Raw genomic sequence first — 7638 nt, forward strand, 5'->3', positions numbered from 1 at the left:
CAGGATCTAAAGACAGGCTCCAGGCTCCAAGCTGCCAGCAGAGCCCGACGCGGGGCTCAGAACCACAAACTGTGAGATCATGACCTCAGCTGAAGTCTGACGCTTAACCTACTGAGCCACCCAGGTGCCCCTGATTGTTCTCCATATTTAAGAGTCTCTTCTATTTTGTCCTCCTCCCTGTTTTTATATTATTTTTGCTTCCCTTCCCTTATGTTCATCTGTTTTATATCTTAAAATCCTCATATGAGTGAAGTCATAATTTTCTTTCTCTAATTTCGCTTAGCATAATACCCTCTAGTTCCATCCACGTAGTTGCAAATGGCAAGGTTTCATTCTTTTTGACTGCTGAGTAATACTCCAGTGTGTGTGTGTGTGTGTGTGTGTGTGTGTGTGTGTACTACATCTTCTTTATCCATTCATCCATCGATGGACATTTGGACTCTTTCCATACTGTGGCTATCGTCGATAGCGCTGCTATAAACATCAGGGTGCATGTGCCCCTTCAAAACAGCACACCTGTATCCCTTGGATAAATACCTAGTAGTGCAATTGCTGGGTCATAGGTTGTTCTACAAAACTAGGGTCCCGGGCCTTGCCCACAGCCAACCCTGAATTATTTACCAGTGGAGGAATATTGCTCTCTCTCTCCTCTCTTTTGTCTGAATCTGCCACTCTAGCTAAACTAAACTTAAGCCCTTATCATCTTTCCAAATGCTTTGAAACCACAGAGTGAGGAGGTTTTGCAAAGATAATGCCAATCAAAGAGAAGATTGCTCTTGTGGCTGGTGACATGCTTGGCAGCCAGCGAAGAGAGTGGGTGGTTATTTGCAGTGTGATGCCATGTTCAAAATGCTCTTGATCCTAAGAGGAAGCCTATTCTTTTCCAGCCCTCTGGGAGCTGCGGTGATGTGTGTAGCTGGCTTTTCCTTAAAGTATAAATATTCAGAGTGGTCCATCGGCTACTCTGATTTTGATTTTAATATGTTGTATTCTGTCTGTAAGATTCAACCTACACCTACCAACCAGCCAGCCCGCCAGCCAGCCACCCAGTAACTTAGGGGGAAGGGAGTTATGGGGCCCAGGGCAGGGAACAAGATATGGTGTAAGCAAAACCCAGAAGCACATTTGTGATGTTATAGCAACAATTGTGATGATCAGTGAAGACCTAGGACAAAAGCCATGGAGACACAAACATCCAGCATAGCAGTGTTTGTCAAACTTCAATAATTGCCAAAAATGCATGACTTCTGCTACATCTCAGGATCATTATTAATTATAGGATTATTAATATCCTCCCGTGAATCCATTTGCTTTAAAAAAAAAAATTACTACTGTGGGGGCACCTGGCTGGCTCAGTCAGAAGAGTGCAACTCTTGATCTCAGCGTCATGGGTTCGAGCCCTATGTTGAGTGTGCAGATTACTTAAATAAATAAAACTTAAAATGCTTGGGGTACCTGGGGGGCTCAGTCGGTTGAGTGTGGGACTCTTGATTTTGCCTCAGGTCATGATCCCAGGGCCATGGGATTGAACCCTGCATCAGGCTCTGCACTGAATGTAGAGCCTGCTTAAGATTCTTTCTGCCTCTGCCACCGTCCCCCACTTGTGTGCTCTCTAAATAAATAACTAAAATTTTAAAATGCCTACTATAGTTTCATACTAAACAACATTACTATTCACAAAATCATAGTTTTGATTATATGTTTTTCCAAGCCGGGTGCCTGGGTGGCTCAGTCAGTTGAGCATCTGACTTTGGCTTGGGGCATGATCTCGTGGTTCATGAGTTTGAGTCCCACATCAGGCTCTCAACCCGTTTCAGATGCTCTGTCCCCCACTCTCTCTTTGCCTCCTGCCCTGCGTGCACTCTCTCAAAAATACATAAAACATTAAATGTATAGTTACATAATCACCTCCTATATCTTGAATAACATACACAATTAGCGATACATAGTACCACACGAAAGAGGAATCCACCTTTCAGAAAAGGATTTCAGGGCAAATGGGTTCATCTAAAAATCTTGGCTCATGTGAGCACCTGTATCATATGCGTACACATTTTATTCATTTTCTAATAATTTTTAAAAATATTTATTTTAAAAAAAATTTTTTTTNGAGGGAGTCACAGACTGAAACAGGCTCCAGGCTCTGAGCTGGCAGTCAGCACAGAGCCCGACGCGGGGCTCGAACCCACGAACCGCGAGATCACGACCTAAGTGAAAGTCTGACGCTTAACCGACTAAGCCACCCAGGCACCCCTTAAAAATGTTTATTTTTGAGAAGCCGTGAGAAACTGAACACAAGGAAGGGAGGGTCAGAGAGGGAGACACAGACTCTGAAGCAGGCTCCAGGCTCCGAACTGTCAGCACAGAGCCCAATTCAGGGCTTGAACCCACGAACCATGAGATCATGACTTGAGCTGAAATCAGACGCTCAACCAACTGAGCCATCCAGGCGCCCCGTGCTTAGACATTTTAGCTAAGCTCCATTCTTTTACCCCTTCCTTCTGGTAAGGCCCTCCATTAGTAGTATATCAGTGGCCCAAAGGCTTTGTAGAATTAATTTCCCAGGGACCAAGAGAATAGATTCAGTGGACATTTTGTTGATTAGGACATGAGCAGGAACCCTAAGTACTTGTAAAGATCACATGTTAAGTCCTAATGCAAGAATAATTCATCTTTTGATGCAAATATCAGATATGCTCTATAAATTTAGAATCATGAAGTGATTGAAAATGTTCTATAGCTAAGATTTAGAATCAGTTGGGGTTTTTCCCCAGTACTTTATATATTTTATTTTTATTTTTAAAAACATTATTTAATGTTTATATTTGAAAGAGAGAGCGCGCATAAGCGGGGAAAGGACAAAGAGAGAGGGAGATACAGAATCCGAAGCAGGCTCCAGGCTCCCAGCTGTCAGCACGGAGCCCGACAACAGGCTTGAACTCATGAACTATGAGATCATGACCTGAGCCAAAGTTGACCGCTTAACCGACTGAGCCACCCAGGTGCCCCTATCTGTTTTATTTTTCCTTTCATGTCTCCTTATGTTTCCTTAATTTGCACATAAATCAAATGAAAATGCACTAGACCAAAGCCTTAAAACACAGACAAGAAAAGAACATTAAGTATTATTGTGAGTGCTAATGTGGCTATCATGATTTTTATGTCATTTTTCCCATACCCCCACCTCCCCTATGGGAACCATGAGTTTGCACTCTCTACAGTTAAGAGTCTGTTTCTTGGTTTATCTCTCTCTCTCTCTCTTTTTAGTTTCCTTTGCTCATCTGTTTCTTAAATTCCACAGATGAATGAAATCATATGGTACCTGTCTTTCTCTGACTTTTTTCACTTAGCGCAGTACACTCCGGCTCCATCCATGTTGTCGCAAATGGCAAGATCTCGTTCCTTTTTACAGCTGAATAATATTCCATTGTGTGAATACAGCACCTCTTCTTTATCCATTCATCTATCGATGGACGCTTGTGCTCCTTCCATAGTTTGCCTGTTGTAAATAATGCTGCCATAAACATAGGGGTGCATGTATCCTTTTGAATTAGTGTTTTTCTGTTCTGGGGAGAAATACCCAGTAGTGAAATTACTGGATTGTCGGGCAATTCTATTTTTCACTTTCTGAAGAACCTCCATACTGTTCTCCAGAGCAGCTGCACCAGTTTGCATTCCCACCAACAATGCAAGAGGGATCCCCTTTCTCCACATCCCCACCAATACTTGTTTCTTATGTTTTTGATTTTAGCCATTTTGACAGGTATGAGGTGATCTCTCGGTGTAGTTTTGATTTGCATTTCCCTGTTGATGAGCGACGTTGAGCAGCTTTTCACGTGTCTTGTTGGCCATCTGAATGTCTGCTTTGGAAAAATGTTCTGTCTTCTCTCTTTTTTAATTGGATTATTTGCTTTTTGGGTTGTTGAGTTTTATAGGTTGTTTACATATTTTTTTGGATACCAACCCTTCATCAGATATGTCACTTGCAAATATCTTTTCCCATTCAGTAGGCTGTCTTTTAGTTTTATTGTTTCCTTCGCTGTGCAGAAGCTTTTTATTTTGGTGGAATCCCAATAGTTTACTTTTGCTTTTGTTTCCCTTACCTCAGGAGACATATCTAGAAAAAATGTTTCTGTGGCCGATGAGAGATTACTGCCTGTGTTCTCTTCTAGGATTTTTATGGTTTCAGGTCTCACATTTAGGTCTTTCATCCATTTTGAGTTTATTTTTGTGTCTGGTGAAAGAAAGTGGACCAGTTTCATTCTTTTGCATGTTGCTGTCCAGTTTTCCCAACATCATGTTGAAGAGCATCTATTTTCGTCTTAGAGAAAGTACCTTGAGGCTGCTTCCATTCCCTTGGAGTCCATCATCTTTGTTTTCATAATGAGCTACTTTCTTGCTGCCGAACTGGGGGCTTACAGGTTGGTAGGTGTGTTAAATTTGAGATGCTTCTGTCCTTCATTTGTCAAATATATGGTGCATACCTACTATATCCAGCCATTGGACTGGCTGTTGGGGAGACCATGAAGAGAGAAACTCATGGTCCCTGACTCCTGGAGCTTACATATATTGTGGGAGACAGACACTAATAAGTCCTCTCCCAAATGAACGGAAAATCACCCTGAGGAAGTGGTGTTTCAGCTGAGATCTGTGTCAGGGAGAAAAAAGAATGTTCCAGGCAAAGGGAACAACCAGTTCAAAGGCCCCACCTTGCAATGGGATGAAGTGAGAGTGCCTCACACCTCAGAGGCAGGCAGGTGACTGCAGCCTTGGGCATATGGGGCCCATAGGTAGGTGTTGGCCTCGGCACGCCATTGGCTTTTGTCCTAAGAGCTATGGAAAACCACTGAAGGGTTGGAGTCTTCAACAAAAATTGAGGCCCTGTCAGCAATGAAGAAGAGGGGCATGGATATCAGGTGCACAAGGGACAGTACCCCTAGAAACACCCCCAAACATTATCTGAAACAGAACTCTCCCATTTCCCACTCCCCCATAAATAGCATGATTTACTGTTTCTCATCCTAGTGAATGTCTTCACCATCCATCCAGTAGCTCGGGCCAAAAATCTAGGCGGCATCCAGAACACCCCTTTTGTCTTCTCGAGCCCCTATTCCCCAGGTCCTCTCCATGGCCAAGTCCTGTCGACTCCCCCTTCTAAATATCTCTGCAATGCATTCACTTCTCCATCTCCACCATTACATTCATGCAGAGGTCTCTTGTGCAGTGACTTTCAATGGCTCCCCAAATGCTCTCCTACCGGTGACTTCAATGGCTCCCCAAATGCTCTCCTACTCTGGTGGCCTTTTCAAAATACAAATCTGATTGTGTCCATGCCCTGCCCTTAGGGTGGGATACAGGGTAAATCTTGATGGGCCTTAGCCCATCATGGCAGACTCCTTCCGCTTGCCCTTGATTGGTTTTGTTGTGGGCAGAGACCCAGTGACTCATTTCTGGTCACTGGATCTCATGTGTTGCTTCTGAAGGGCTTCTGGGAAAGAAATTCTTGCTCTTCGGAAAAGACCATTGGAAGAAAAGGATGCTCTTTAGTTTTCCAGACACTGTCACATTTGGGTGTGCTTGGGATGGCGGCAGCCATCTTGCTTCCAGCCTGAAAGTGCAATTCCAGGGACGGGTGGGAAGCGATGTCTGAAGCAGCGGGTGCTACTCCCAGAGCCTGCCCTACCGTGTGAGGTGAATCCCCTTGCTATATAAGCCAGCTTGACTTAGGGTTTCTGGCACAAGCATTCTCGGGCACCCAGTGCGACACTGACAGTTGTACATAAGCAATGGAAGCTTGGTGGAGAGGTCTGAGCTGGAGCAGGTCCTGGGGGAAGCCTGGGGGAAGGAAGGAGCTTACCAAGGAGAGAGTAGAGGGTGACTCCAGAAAACGTCTGGGAGAGGATGGTGAGCCTGCCAACAGGGTTGGGAGGGATTGGGCCAGACAGGTGCCCAGGGAGACCACCCGTGGCCAGAGGAAAGGATTTCCCGCTTGCCTTCCTCTTTATATTGATTGAGGCTAGTATTAAGGACATGACAGCATTCCTAAGGGTATTCGGCCTCGACCAAAGGAAGCGACTGAGAAGTGTTTTCAACTAGGGGAGGAAGTTGGATCTCAGATCCAGCCCTGGGGATTAACAAGAGTCTGGCTGCCTGCCACCGGAGAAGGCCGTTTCACCAGACTTTCCAAGGCGACCAAAAATGGAACAACTTGACCAGACATTATTTCTCCTCTTCTGAGTGTAAGATACTGAGTCAGGTGGAGATTGGAAGGACATTCCGGGAGAACGCAACATTGTAAGAAAAGGCGTGGCGGTGTGAAAGCCAAGGGCAGCCATCACAGAATAAGGCTGGAGACAGACACGGGAAATGAGATGAGAATATGGGAAGGAGGCCAGCCTGAGGCGTGCCCTCTAAGTCTGGCCGAGTTCAGATGTATTCAGCCCAAAAGGGCTTCGGTGGAAAACTTCTGAGCAGTAAAGGGGCAGATGCGCTAAAGGTGTTCCGGATCGAAGGGAGGGCTTGGGAGGTAAAAAGAAATCGAGTCAGGGGACCAGGAAGAGGTCCTCAGACTTCATTTTGCGCCACAACACCAGAGGCGCGTGTGACAAATGTGCTTTCCTGCTGCTCACCTCCCCCCATGCGGATTCTATGGGCTGTCTGGTACATTTTTTAAAAGCTCCTCTGGCGGAAGCTACTGCCAAGTGATGACCTGGGAGTTTAGTTCCCACCATGGGCTCCTCCTACTCCGCGACAGAGAACACGGGCGTCTGTCAGCGTTATATAAAACATCCCCGTAGATTCCTCCGACCCGACAGCCACTCCGGGCGGCCCCAGTAGGCAAGACGAAGGGGGCCTCGGAGCTCGTGGCTCCCCGAAAGGGGGGCTCACGCCACGGGCCCCGCCCGTCCGCAGGTCACGCTCTCAGGGCCGTCGGCCCCACCCCGGCCCTGCCCCGGCCCTGCCCCGGCCCTAGCTTGGAAAGACCGCAGTCGCAACAGCCGCCCTAAAAGGCCGCAGTGGCCACGCACTAGCCTGTGGGCGGGTCTCTATGATGACTGGCGGATGCCACGACCAATTACGCTCAAGTGCTTGTTTGTTTCCGCCCCCTCCCACCCACGGGGCCGATACTTCCGTGGAGGACAGTTCACTCCCAGCGCTGTTACGTAAGGGGAGGGTCCGGCGCTGCCCCACCCGAGAGGAGCAGATTTGATTGGTAGGACGGAGTGCTGTCGTCCTAACGCCCCCGGAAGAACGTCCCTGACGGACAGGTATGGGAGCCAGTTGGCGCCGGGAAGCTGAGCGGAAGCGTCCAGGCTCAGGGGCGTGGGGCAGGGGGCGGGGCCCGCCGCCCAGAGCAGGGCGGGGCGGGGGGTAGGGAGGGGGCGNAGCTGGGGGGTAGGGGGGGCGTGAGGGCCGTGGAGTCCTTCAACCCGGGCCGCTAGGGTCCTCGGCCCGGCATTTGTCTGTCCTACCCCGTTCTCTGGACTCCGGAGCGACGGCGGCCGCGCTGGGACACGGGGGCGGAGCCGGGCACCTGTCCCTGTTTGCAGGCACCTGCTGCGCCGGCTGCCGCCGGCCTCGGCCCGGGGCTGGGGGCTCTCCGGCTGCTAGGCAGGGAGGCAGGCCCGCCCGGCTCCC

At 48.0% G+C, this 7638-nt stretch overlaps 1 protein-coding gene across 1 annotated transcript in view; it reads left to right on the forward strand.

Moving 5' to 3' along the window:
- The first annotated feature begins 7176 nt into the window (after positions 1 to 7176).
- AKTIP (AKT interacting protein) overlaps positions 7177 to 7638 on the forward strand; it is a 10024-nt gene continuing 9562 nt past the window's right edge. The window contains exon 1 of the mRNA XM_077751361.1: positions 7177 to 7268. The gene's annotated coding sequence lies outside the window, so the exon portion shown is untranslated. The remainder of the gene's footprint in view (positions 7269 to 7638) is intronic.

This window comes from Crocuta crocuta, unplaced genomic scaffold (assembly GCF_008692635.1).
Source record: "Crocuta crocuta isolate KB4526 unplaced genomic scaffold, BGI_CrCroc_1.0 scaffold124, whole genome shotgun sequence".
In the NCBI taxonomy this organism is placed as follows: domain Eukaryota; kingdom Metazoa; phylum Chordata; class Mammalia; order Carnivora; family Hyaenidae; genus Crocuta; species Crocuta crocuta.